General features: G+C 46.9%; 1 protein-coding gene across 1 annotated transcript in view; it reads right to left on the bottom strand.

The window, feature by feature from the left end:
* The window catches only part of SNCAIP (synuclein alpha interacting protein), a 141,448-nt gene extending 128,324 nt beyond the window's left edge, over nucleotides 1-13,124 (bottom strand). Inside the window, exon 1 of the mRNA XM_081088890.1 lies at nucleotides 13,035-13,124. The gene's annotated coding sequence lies outside the window, so the exon portion shown is untranslated. The remainder of the gene's footprint in view (nucleotides 1-13,034) is intronic.
* Nucleotides 13,125-13,635: the final 511 nt, after the last annotated feature.

Here is a 13,635-nt window from a genome sequence, read left to right as displayed (position 1 = left end):
CTGGCATCGCTACCGCCTTTCATGCCGCGCACTAGCTTTGCATTTTAAAAAACGATTGTACAATGTGTCATGTAGCGAGGTTTGCCAAAGGGAGGGAAAGGAAAAAAAGAATAGCAAAGTTGATTTCCTACAGGCAAGCTTAAATGATTTTGGAAAACCATCAACCTGGCTCAAATTTCTATACTCACTGGACAGTTTGCCACTAATGGCAAGAATGTAAAACTATCAGCCTCATTATAATTATATTTTAAGGAATAATCTATTTTCTTGATAATTCTAACACATGGAAAAATTCATTTAATTAAAAATTCAAATACTTCATAATGCTTATTGCACCCAAGAGCTCTAGGTAAAAATCACTATTTCAAATACCCTCCAAAGGTTCACTTAGGTACCCACAACTGTGCCTTCTGTTGCCAACAAAAGCTCTGCATGTGCAAGACTTCTGCTGCATGAAATGCATTTACATACACCCTGTAACAAAACAAAGAAGAAACGATCCAGTACGTTACCGGGAGAAGTTCACATCCCTCCTCTTCCCAAATCAATCTGTGACTCGCTAAGAGCTCTGCTATTTCCTAGCAACATGAGTAAACATTGTGCTCCATCCAGTGCCCAAGATTTGTAACCATGTTAATCTGAGAGTACTCAACTTAATTAAAGATTAGACTTTTAAATTGTATTTTTAGTGCACAACAGTACTGCTAAATTATGATGATCAGCGGCTAAGTGTGCCTATGTCGGCAGAACTCGGGGAATGAAAATGAATCATCTATTTCCATCTTGATATGACTGCTCTTCTCTGAGGCGCTATTCTCCAAGTTCACAGGCCTTGGAGTTCATTGGAATTCTCTGGTTAAAACACAGCTTGGAGACCTCATTTATGAAAATTCCTTTAAACCTTTCACCACTTTGACAAATCCAGTCCAAGTTCACTGAGCCAATTCAAAAGTAGCTCTCAGCCTTTTTATAGGTTTTCAATTACACCAACACAGCACACCAGAGCCGTCGTGTTGGAAGAAGTATATTACAGTTGCAGAGAGGCACGGGTTCTTTTTTAAGAGACTCGAAAATGAAAGCAGCATTCCCAACAGTGGAGCCAACAGATGCAAAGCTTTGTCTGTCTTGTACCATCTTGACTTACTAAAGAAGAGATCTACAAATTACGTATACATGGCTAGTGTTTAGTTATCTACTGTATGATGTATGCTATGATTTTTCTAACTTTTTAGACTTTGCAAAAATATTGGCAAGCTACCTTGCCCTCCAACTGTTCCAACGAGTTTTTGGAGGAGCTGTTCAAAACATTTTCTGGACTTCGTTCATCGTCCTCCTATACAGTGTGCGACAGCTGTATGCACTCCGGGAAACAGAAACCCCAAGCAGGTCAATGAACTTCCCAGGTTAAAACTGGTAAACCATGGTAACAGGGAGGTTAGACCTCAGTCCATTTTCTCTTTCAGTGCGCTCTGTAAGTGGGCCTGAGGTAACCATACTCTTTTTCTGAGACAAGAATCCCTTCTAAAAATGTGTATATGACTTCACAGATCAAACACTCATATTTTCTTCTATTTCCAAACTTTGAATTTATTTGAATATGTGGTTAGTATGGTTTTATGGGAGTACCAATCTTTCAGACGCGGTTGTATGAATTATTTTAAGTGACATTTATCATTAGGGGTAAAGTAGACAAGCAAGCACATACACATTAGTTGGTTAGAAACACTTGCAAAATTTAAATACTGTATGTGCAAGGGCAAATTTACTCGGGGATATAAATCTCCCTTTGGGGGGAAGGGGATAGTGATGATCTAAAACCACTGGAAATGGAGAAAGCATATCATGATGACTCCAACAGCTCCCGGTGCAGGCTCTTCCTTCTTTGTATATTTAATGTTCTAGGTGTCAGTTGGTCTTTTATGTAAGCTCAGTAGAAGGGTTGTTCAGTGGATGAGTTTAGTTTTGGTGTTTGGTCTTTTTTTATTGTCATCCTGTTAAATAAGACCATATGATTTAACTTCCCAGATTGCAGATAAATTTCTTTAGTATTCAATAGTAGAAGAAGTAAAACCTAAAGCTAAACAAGACCCATAGAGATTCAGTACAATTCTAGACTAGAGTATTCCTTTTGACAATAGGGCCCCCCCCCCCCCCACCTCTCCATTCAGTCTGATTCAAATATAGTTCTGTAGCACTGGGCAGCATCAGGGATTAAAAGATGGGTGCCAGGGCTGGTGAGGTGAGCCCCACAAGCTGATCCCTTCAGAAGCTGGGGTTGCCAATGAATCCTCCCTCTTATTCATGCATTTCCAATGTTCTAAATGCCAGATGAGGGCCTACTGAACACTGCACTCTACAATGAAGACAGAAAGATGACAGACACATTCTCTACCCTCACGAGCCAGGTTTAAGAGCACAGACTACCATTTACAACACCTCCTGCATAAGCAACAGTGACGGTGCAAGCAAAGAGCTGAGGGAGACGGAGTTGCCCCTGGGACTCCCAGGTCCTCCTCAGAGCCCAAGCCCGCAGTCCACCACTATGGGAGCCACTAGCCTAATGTGGTTACTGAGAATCGCAAGAGTGGCTATCTGAGTTAAGAATAAAGTACAGCCCAAATTTTAAAGAGTTTGAAAAAAAATGCAAAGAATCTGATTAGTGATTCTTAAATATAGATTGCATGGGGAAATGCTAATAATTTGGATGTATTGGGTTAATTTAAATACATTATTAAAACTTTATCCATTTCCTTTTACTTTTCTTAACATGTCTATTAGAACATTTGAAATGACCTATGTGGCTCACTTTCCTGGATCTTATTATTCTACCAGCCAGTTCTGGTCTAAGCAGTCACAGGACAACACTGGGGGGAGGACACCTGGGAGGCGGTCCAGGGCAGGCAAACAGGGAGAAGTGACCACAGTGAGAAAAGACACAACATCATGGGAACCTCTCATGGGCTGTGAAGGAGGGCGGACCTGGAAGAGAGGGTAGACCTGGCACGCTCTGCTTCCTGAAGAGTGCTCGCCTGCCATTCATTGCTGCAGAGAGGCCACAACATAAAGGCCAAAAACAGTGACAATAAGCACATTGCAAATAGTTTAGCAGCAGCCTGTGGTTTACCGTGAGCCATCTCTGCCTGAGATCAGACTACCTAGTTAGGCCTATCTTCACCCCACCTGAGGCCAGTCATTTGGTCACTCTGCCTTCTCATCTGTAAAGGGGGGGACTAAGGTTTAGGCTCTGCAGGTGTGTCCCCCTTCCTCTGTCAGCCAAGTTTCTGGAAATCTGTAGTGCTCTAAACAGCCTGAGGGAGGGAGGAAAGGGATAGAGAAGGGGGGAGGTTTGTCGCTAGAACTTTGGAGCTGCACAAGGAACAGAAACGTGCACAGAACACATCCTTTATATTTCCTTTTTCATGCAATGTATTGCATTTCATTGAAGTTGACTTAGCCCCCTTGTCTGCTAGATATAAGCTAGATGAAAGTGCCATGAGCTCAGGCACCACACTGTGTGCTCACTGCTCTGACCACAGATTCCAGGGCAGAACTCAAAATACAGCGGGTCCCAAATAAACACCTCTGGGCAGGTCCCAGGAGAGACACTGCAGTCATTTTTGTTGTTGAGAATCGAACTGTTGGGTTAAAGTTTCCAGGTATATAGACTGCACTCAGGAACAAGCCAGGGGCCCACCAGGAATGGTCACGCTTGGTGCTGGATTGCTCTAATGATGTTATCTACCTGTGGCAGGTTGTGCCAGGTGAAGGACAGTGAGCTGGAAAGCTGCCAGGAGGCTTTTCTGGCAGAAGCAGACCCTTTAAACAAGGAAGTTGACGGCTGAGGGGAGTCAGGACTAACACAGGCTCAGAATTTCACTGGCTCAGGTCTCCTGCCCAGCGTGGTAAGACGAAAGAACGTGGAGGCAGCAGGAAGTAGCAGTGATGCAGATCTGGGTTCTGTGATTCATTCCCCTCTCACCCCTTGGCAGCTGGGAGACTCACTTCCTTCTCTGAACCTCATTCTCCACAGCTTCAAATGGCTCATAATGCATGTCTTAGAGCAGTGGTTCTCAACCTTGGCTGCACATTAGAATCACCTGGGAATCTCTTTAAAATCCTGATTTCTGGGCCTCATCCTCCGGAAATTCTGTTTCTTTGTTATGGGGTGAGGCCACATTAGTAACAAAGAAACAGAATTTCCGGAGGATGAGGCCCAGAAATCAGGATTTTAAAAAGATTCCCAGGTGATTCTAATGTGCAGCCAAGGTTGAGAACCACTGTCTTAGAGGGTTGGTTAGCCATACAGTACTTTTCACAAAGGACCGGCACATGGTAAACACTCAATGAATGGTTACATGTGACACATGGTAAACACTCAACAATGGCTATGTTTCTTTTCGATCATAGTTTTCAAACAAAGTTTTCAACCTGGAGCCCCAGAAAATCCATAAATGGGCTTCCACAGATCCCAGAAACACCCTGAACTCATTCAAAGTGGCGTGTGCACGTGTGTGTGTGTGTGTGTGTGTGTGTGTGTGTGTATACACACCTTTTCTTCTCTAAGGAAAGAATCCATAACTTTATCACAACCTCAAAAGACTCTCAGACTGAAAGCAGGTAAAAAGCAACTGAGCTTCTGTGCCTTACAAAGTGCTTAGCTCATTTTATGTATCTACAGAACAACTGTCTGAGTCCCCCTCCGAACTCACTTTTCTGTGGCTGTTCAAGGGGCCTGCATGTTCTACACTGCAGCACGACCTTCGTAAGACGCTCTTACATCTGGAACAGCAGAATGAAAGGAATAGGACTGCAATTTCTAAAGAAAAAATTCAACCTAATTTCAACAATTGTACTCCAGCTCTTACCTCTTTAAATGCATCTTTTTCATAGCCTTTTTGACATAATCAATGGCCAAGGGAGGCAGCTGGAATGTTTTATTCTTAGAATGTGGTCACTTCATTTTAAGAGAAAAACAAAAATATTCGTAATGAACGAAATAGATGAGCCCAGTCAAAGATTGATTTTTCTACTCATCAACCCAGATGACTGTCAAGTGGCTAGACCAGGGGTGGGCAAACTTTTTGACTCGAGGGCCACAATGGGTTCTTAAACTGGACCGGAGGGCCGGAACAAAAGCATGGATGGAGTGTTTGTGTGAACTAATATAAATTCAAAGTAAACATCATTACATAAAAGGGTACGGTCTTTTTTTTTTTTTTTTAGTTTTATTCATTTCAAACGGGCTGGATCCGGCCCCGGCTGGGCTAGACAGTCTCTGGCAAGGAGACGCTTGGTGGCAAGAGAGCTACTTCAACATTTAAATCATAGTCTCCTCATATGGAGAGAAGGAATGATAGGGACAATCCCTCTTTCCTGGGGCTGCTGTGAGAATTAAATAAGAAAATAATTGTAAGGCATCTGGTAAGCACCCAACACAGAATAAAGACCTCATAAATATTAACTATTAAATATCTTCTATGGTAGGAAGACAAAGTATTCCTCACCTGATTTCTGAGCCACAGATTCTAGACTCGAGATTGAGTTTGGCCACTAAAACATCTCAGTTTCTTTCCTAAGGCATCTCTTAGTGACCAAGGAGGAAAAGAGCACACACCAGCTGAAAGTGTCTGAGCAGTAACTTCAAAGAGCACCTATCATCATGTCCAACACTGAGCTACAAATGTGAGAATCAAGTTAAAAGAAACAGCATAACCCTACAAAGCAATCACTTCAAACCCTAAAGATGAGTGATTCCGTGCACATCTTTTCATTCATTCATTTAAAATAGACTGGTTGGTGTGGTTCATGGTTGAGTGGGAGGTCATGGTTCGATTCCCGGTCATGGCACATGCCCAGGTTGCAGACTCCATCACCAATGTGGGGTGTGCAGGAGGCAGCCGATTGATGGCTCTCTCCCCTCATTGATGTTTCTCTCCCTCCCCTCCTCTCTCTGAAATCAATAAAAACATATTTTTAAAAAAGTTACTGAGCATATATGATGTGAGAGGCACAGGGGATATACAAAGAAGAGAGATCAGAGCAGCAGGAGAGGCAGACAAGTACAGCCAGCACTGCACCACAGGGTCAAGTCTGGTGCAGGGGCTAGGTAGGAGGGGGTGTTCAGCAAAGCTTCTTGAAAAAACAACACTTGGGCTTAGTTTGGAAGGAGGAGTAGATGTTCACTAGTTCCAAAAATGAGAAACAATATTCTAGAGATAACAGCACATGCAAAAGCTTGAAAATGAGAGCATCTGGGATCCTGGTGTTGCATTGGTCGGCATAGCACAGGGATAGTGTCGGCAACAAGAAGAAGCCTTCTCTGGACATCCTCCCTCCTCTCCATCTGCTGAGTCCACAGGAGGAGGCAGGGGGTCCTCCATCTCAGGGCAGGAGCCTGGACTGCGCCCCTTTCTCCAAGGCTTTGAGGTTTGGGACAGTTCTGTGAGCTTCTCTCTAGTTCTATCTATGACGTTTTGAATGGAACATCTCTTACCCCACACAGTTACTTTTTTTTTTTCTTGTGAAGAGAACTTCTAAGATCTATTTTCTTAGCAACTTTCCAAATATGCAACACAGTGTTATTAACTACAGTGGCCACACTGTGTGTCACATCGTGACTTATTTACTCATAATTGGAGGTTTGTACCTTCTGACCACGGATTCATGATTCCATTTCATCTGTTCTTTAGAAAGAGCACTCAGGCAGTGGTGAGGAGGACGGCCTGGAAGCCAGGAGGCCGGAGGGAGCATTTTACAGACGACTTGTAAAGAGTAAAACAGGGCGGGTCTAAGCGAAAGGAGAAATAGAGTAAGACTGAGAGCTACACAGGGGGGCCCGGTCAATCAGCAGATTGATTATCAGCGGTTCTCAACCTGTGGGTTGCGACCCCTTAGGGGGTCGAACAACCCTTTCACAGGGGTCGCCTAAGACCATCGGAAAACACATATATAATTACATATTGTTTTTATGATTAATCACTATGCTTTAATTATGTTCAATTTGTAACAATGAAATTGAGGGTCACCACAACATGAGGAACTGTATTAAAGGGTCACGGCATTAGGAAGGTTGAGAACCACTGGGTTAGGTGGAGGAGGAAAGGTAGCAGGTGAGATCAGGATCAGTCCCAGGTTTAAGCCCCAGCGGCTTAGTGAGAGGATGAATACCCTCCAGGAGAGACAGATGAAAGAGTATCTGTGGTTTCTACTTGCCCAGCATCCACTCTCTCCTTCCAATATTTCCTTTTAAAACCAGCCTCTCCTGCACTCAGGTCAACTGGTTTAAGAGGGTTGCTGACCACACTCCCGTGCACCTTGTCCATCTCCCAAGCCACTCAGCACACAGACCACCCTCCCATTCCCAAAGGAACTGGTTCAGGCATGCGCACAGGATCAAAGTGGTCTAATTAAGTTAATCCTGAATTATTCCCTTTTCCTGCAAGGGTTTAAGCCTGAAGCTGCTGAGGACCATTTTACCACCATGAAGATGAGAGGAAATAAGAAGTGGAACCTTCCTGAACTTTTCCAATACAGAAGCCAGGATATAGCCCTTCCTACTTGAGCAAGTACAGACTGGGTTTCTGTGACCTGCTGCCAAGAGTCCTGGCAAATACAAAAAGTGAAGACAATTGTGTTTCAAAAAATGATTAAAAAAAAAAGAGCCTATTTTTGTGAGTGGTGGATTGAAAAACCTACATTTCTGTGATAATAGTACCTTAAAACATTTAGATCTGCACAAGGCATTTAGGGACTTTATAGCAAATTCCACCGTGAATAATGAAAAGCCAAGCCAGGCTGCCTTAGAAAATGTTACCGCACCAACAATGGCACATTCACTCATTAAGTTAACATTTCCTGAATATCTTCAGGGTTCTCAGACTTAGACAATAGAAATTATAAAGCTCTGTGCTTGGTTTGAGCTGATCCATCCACGGCCCTTCCATAAAGAGCAGCTGTGTATGCTGTTCAGCCTAATTGTGTCATGTTAGAGAGGCCAGGTGTTTCTGTCTGGCCCCACAGCTGTCCTGGATGTTGAGGACACCACCTGAATTTCAGACTGGCCATCTAAAAAACAATGCTGGTGAAGCAGCACTTCAACTGAGCCCGTGGGGGAAAAAGCAGAACATGATTTGAATTTCTCTTCCCCTCTAACAAAATATCTACTGACATTTATGGAGGAGCCTGGACGACACATTGTGCTGGGCCCTCTTTTCTTTCTTTACTTTCTCCCCATGAGACAAACCCCCCACTAGCACGATTTAACCTTTATTAATGCACCCACACCTCTATCTATACAAATACGCTTAAACTGTCACCTCCTACCCTGTATACTTCCCAGTGTCTAGGCTCAAATAAATCTTCACGTGTCCATCGCTGGTAGGGGTTTGGTGGTTTTGCCACCCCACCATACGTCCGTTCTCACTCTGACAGTAGTGCTCCCATGTCCACTGAGGAAGTAGCTACCTGCTCCCCATTGTGTGCTGTCTCGGTGGCGCTGTTAATCAGTGCTTCGGGCTCAGCAGTGTGCATGCCACTCAAACTACGCACAAGTGTTCTCTTTCCTTCTGTGCTAAGTCCAAGGGCAGAGCACTCCAAGGGCAAACCCCCAGCGGTGCCTCAGGAAAAACAACATCAGTTCCTGCTCCCCAGCTGCCCAGAGTGCCTCCCTTTCCATCCTGAGAACAGTTCCTCTGACTTCCTTTGACCCTTAGGATATCCTCCACATTGCACTGCATTTTCTGTTGCTTTACAAATAGAGGAACTTATCTATACACAATCCACTGTGATTTAAACACTAAGCAATAGCTAACATTCATAGCATACTCTGCAGCTTATAAAGTACTTTCACATCCAATTTATCTTTTAATCGACCTTTTTGAAACCCAATATTTCTCCTCCCCCCAAATAAATCACTTACTGATTTCTCACAATAGCACAATCATTCTTTCAGTCACATAAGCTTTTTTAAATATCAGAATGACTTTGACTCTAGGCTTTCACTAACCCCCTATAATCAGTCACCTAATCCTAACTATGGGATCTCCCGGATCCATCCCTTCCTTCCCATTCTCTCTGCCTCTAACTGTCAGAGCTTTCCTCACCTCCCAACAATGGTCTGCTGACTGCCACTAGTCAACCGTCTCCAAGCCAACCTGGTGCCACAAGCAGAAGGATATGGCTACCATTTTATCATCACTGTGTCACTCCTCTCCTACCCATGGCTTGCAGAACAAAGATTACAGGACAATGATTTACAGGGCAATTCCCTAACCTCAATGCTGGGCTATCTACAAGCAGGCTCCACTTCTCTCTTCTATCTCACAGTACACTATTCTTCAGCAGAAAGCTTTTGCTGGAACAAGTGTTTTCAAACATGTAGAGGATTGGGAAAAAAAGGCTATAATTTTATGCAGCTCTTTCTCACCATAAGTGGGGTCTTTGGACACCCCTTGAATCTGAGGTGACCTTGTGACTTGATTTGGTCAATGGGAGAAGAGCAAATGCAATACAGAGGCTTAACAATCATTTTTGAATTGCTGCTCTTGGAACACTGCTTCGTTGCCATGTAAAGAAGCCCAGGCTAGTAGGCTAGGGAATGGGAGGTACATGTCCCAGTCACCTGTTAACCTGGCCAACACCTAGTAACTGCCAGATATAAGCGAGGCCATCCTAGATCATCCTGCCACCAGCGAACCCACCAGCTGACTGAAGATGCCTGAGGGACTCCAACGGAGACCAGCAGAAGAACCACCCAGCTGAAGCCAGCCCACATTGCTGACCACAGAATCATGGCCTATAGTCATTATTTTAAGCAACAACTTTTGGGGTGATTTGTTATGCAGTCAAGGATGATTGATAAAACATCTAAGCTGATTTGGTCACTTTCTCCTAGGAATTCCTTTCAATTACTACTTACTGTCTTGGGCACTCAATCCTAAAATACCTTCTTTCATGTTTTGTACCATTATTTAATTTTTTATGTGTTCTATTTCCCCCCTTTTAAGTTTCTTGTAAGGAGACTGTGCACTTTATATTTTTATATCTCACCTAGGCACAAAGTGAATACACAATGGCTAGTTAGGAATCAGTATTTTCCATCAAGCATATCAATTAACATTCACCATTTCAAAGCATATTTCGATCATTAATTTTACAAGCTTAAAAAGGATATGATAAGATGCAAACCATAAAATACAAAATCTAGTCATCTAACCTATAAAGTGAAAAACCATGCATAGCAGATATCATCCTAGAAACCATTTTATTGATTCATTTTCAGGCGATTACTTCTTGCAAGTGAACCTGCATACCAATAAAAAGGGGCATGAAGAAGCAAGCATGTACTTAAGGGTAAAAGTTTCACAGAAGCAACTGCTTGATTTTCACCAGGATATTATTTTTCTCCCAAGACACAAATTTCTCCTATGTGGTTCACAACCCTAATCTGACAGACTGCCAAAAACAAGGCTTCTATCCTAAGAATGTCACTGACTCTCTCCTTACTGTTCAATTAGATTTTGCATTTAATAGAGAAATCCCCTTGTGTTTCTCATAATGGTGCACCTGCTCCTTGGGCGATTTCCTCTTTTGACAAGAAATGCCTTGAGTCTGGCAAGAAAAAACAGCTCCAGGCTTTCTCTGATAATATCAAAGACATTTGTTTGTTTTAGATGTTTGTGTGGGTTTCCCTCCCCTTAAGAGCAGTAAAGCACTGCTATGATTCCTTCCAAAACAACAGCGCACACACAGTTTCTTGGCCTCTGTTCCACATTTCCACTGTACACCTGCACCAGAGCGACTGCCTGGAATTGGCTAAGCTGTGACATAGCAGACAGAGACATTCACTTGCTTTCCTCGCTACCTTCTGGACGGCAACACACGGTCAATGTCCAAACAAAGGCATCGTCATTTCAAATCCACTATCTTGTCATCTTTTCTCATGAACTGCTTGCTATGGAGAAAATGAAGTTTATATTCAAAATTATATCCCTTTTTTATATCTTATTTCTAACTGAGGGAGCCAAGCACCATCTTTTTCTTTCCAGCCGTAGACCTGGGAATTCCTACAGGTTTGATCAGGAGTAATCTTCAGTTAGTATGGCCTTCCGGAGAAGCTTCTGCGATTGGTACCAAAGTGTCACATCTTTTCCTAATAGTTTTAAGGACATCTTTCCGGGGTCTCCCTGCACTCTAACCATGCCGCATGTAATTTAACATGGAGATGCATCAGAAATACCCAGTAGACGTTCTCTCCCAGATGTGAGCACGTTAGCATAACTGCTTTCCTACACCTTGTTCTTTTTCTTTGCCTTTTAAAATTTCAATATTTACAAATGAAATACAGATTTCAACCCATTCCCAACTGGGATGTCAGCTGTACAGTGAGAGAAATGGGTTTTTGCCTTCCTGCGGATTCAGCAAGGAAAGTGGTGCTTGGAAATTACGTGTTTAGAGTGACACCTTGGAGAATTGACAGACTCTGCACATGTAATCCTCATAAACCTCCCCAGACAGCCCTTATTTCATTTTGCAAACTGCACCCTGGCCGGGCTCCACAACACGTGCAGTGCGAGGAGGCTGTCCTGCGGGGGGTGGGTGGCGGGGGTGGGGGGGGTGCTCCCTTCCTCCGGGCTCTTTGATGGACACTTGTCAGTAACAGCCAAGAGGCGTGGAGCCCAGCTACCAGCACGCCAGAAACGGGCACCGACAGGGAGCTCCCTTAATTAACTTTCCCGAGGAAAGCAATGTTCCCACAGGAAAAAACAACCCCGTTTCTCCTCTCCTAGCGGCCCACTGGAAATGAGCAACAATGCTCCTGCCTTTTTGTTTCCTCGAGACTTTCTTCTTTGCAAGCAGTAGCGTGTTCCTCAAAGAATGCTAGTATTTCCTGTGGAAACTGTATGGCTGCCAGGAGTGGCTCCTAATTTTCCCTCTTTTCTTTTCATACAAAACGAGGTAAACAAAGCATGGCTTTGGACGACGGCCAATATACCGGCTCACCTCACTTACCACCTGCGGAGGAAAGTCATCACCAGGGAAGGCCACGGGAGAAACGAGAAACGGGCACGGACCGGCCTGGACGCAGGACCGCGCGGAGGGATGCGGTCAGAACGCGGGCTGGACGGGCACACGGGGCGCGCGGTGCTGACGGGCGAGGGGCTACCCCCGGGCGGCGGCAGCCCCGGGTGTCCCTTTGGCGGCTATTACTCTTGTGGGGTCTGTCGTCAGGACTATGCGTGCACCCTTCCTCCTCTCGGCTCCCGGGAGCTGCGGCACTGCCCACCCTGCCTCGGATGCGGTCCGAGGTGGCAGCGAGAATAATGAGCAGAGGAAACGGGCAAATGAGAAGAACAATCCTCTGGAAACCCAGGCGGGGGCTCTGTCCCCATTCCCCCAGGACAGCCGCCGCCGCCGTTACTATAGAGACACCTCTCCCCCCGCCCCAACCCTTCCTGCAGAGTCGCCGCCGCTCCCGGAGCAGCCGGGACTCGCGGCACAAAGGGGCCCGTGGGCTGGGAGGCAGGGGCGACACTCGCGGAGTCGCCCGCCCGCTGCAAACTTGGAGAGGCTCGGCCGCCCGCGCCGCCGCCCCTGCCTCCTGCGGCGCCCACCCCGCACTCGGACTCACCGGGCCGCCCGGCACGCCCGCGGCTCCCGAGCGCGGACAGACTGACGGACGGACGGCGGCGGCGGGAGCCGGAACCGCCGCGGCAGCAGCAGGCGGTGGGGGCGCAGCCGCGGACCCGCTACGTCACAATGCGGCCGGCCGCCGGCGCCGCTCCCCGGGCCCCCCCAAGGGCGCGCGGGCGGGGGCCGTCCCGAGGCGGCCGAACCCGAGCCGGCGCGGAGGACGCTGAGCCGAGCGCACCGGGGACGGGGGCGCGGCCGCCGCTGCCGCCCCGGCTGTAGAAGCCCCTGCGCCCGCCCGGCTCCGCGCGCCCGGCGCCCGCCCCCCGCCGGCGAGCCCCCTCCTGACAGCGCCCTCCCGCCGCCCCCGGCGCGGCCCCCGCCCCCCCTCCCCGCCGCCTCCTCACCGCGACCCCCGGCCAGCCCGCCGCGCCTGTCCGCGAACCTGCCCTTTCTTCTCCACCTTCCGCGCCCGCCTCCGCCGCCCCTGCTTCTCCTCGGCTGCGTGTCCCCTCCCTCCCACTTTCCCCGCTTCCCTCCGCCCCCACCCTCCCCACTTGGCGGCCTCGCCCCCTGGCAATGCAATCGCCCCTCACCGGGATCCGTGCGCCAACCGCTGCCACCTCATTGGTCCCTAGACCATTCCAGGCTGGCAGCCTGCACCGGGGAGAGAGATGGGCAAGGGGGGGAACGGGCGTGGGCAAGGTCCTGGGAAACGGCTGGGCCGCCCAGCTCCTGGCAGAGGGTTTCCGTGGGCACGCGGCCTCCAGCCCCCACTCTTGCCCCCTCCCCTCCTCTCCCCCACCCCAGCTCGCCCACTCATCCCCGAGGACCTGGCCAAGGAGTGAAGGGCAAGGGGTTCTGCCCGGAAGGTTTTGTGCTCAAGTGTTGGGGGATGATGGAGAAGGCTTTGGTCTGAAAGGATGGCTTTTTAATTCAACAACGCTTAAAACGTCACTTCATTAACTTTACTTTTAGCGTCTTTCTTAATTAGGGCGGGAGCGGGGG

The sequence above is a fragment of the Myotis nattereri genome (genome assembly GCF_964212035.1).
Source record: "Myotis nattereri genome assembly, chromosome: 4".
In the NCBI taxonomy this organism is placed as follows: domain Eukaryota; kingdom Metazoa; phylum Chordata; class Mammalia; order Chiroptera; family Vespertilionidae; genus Myotis; species Myotis nattereri.
The sequence above is the reverse complement of the archived record's forward strand: the minus strand, read 5'-3'. Positions and strand labels throughout refer to the sequence as shown.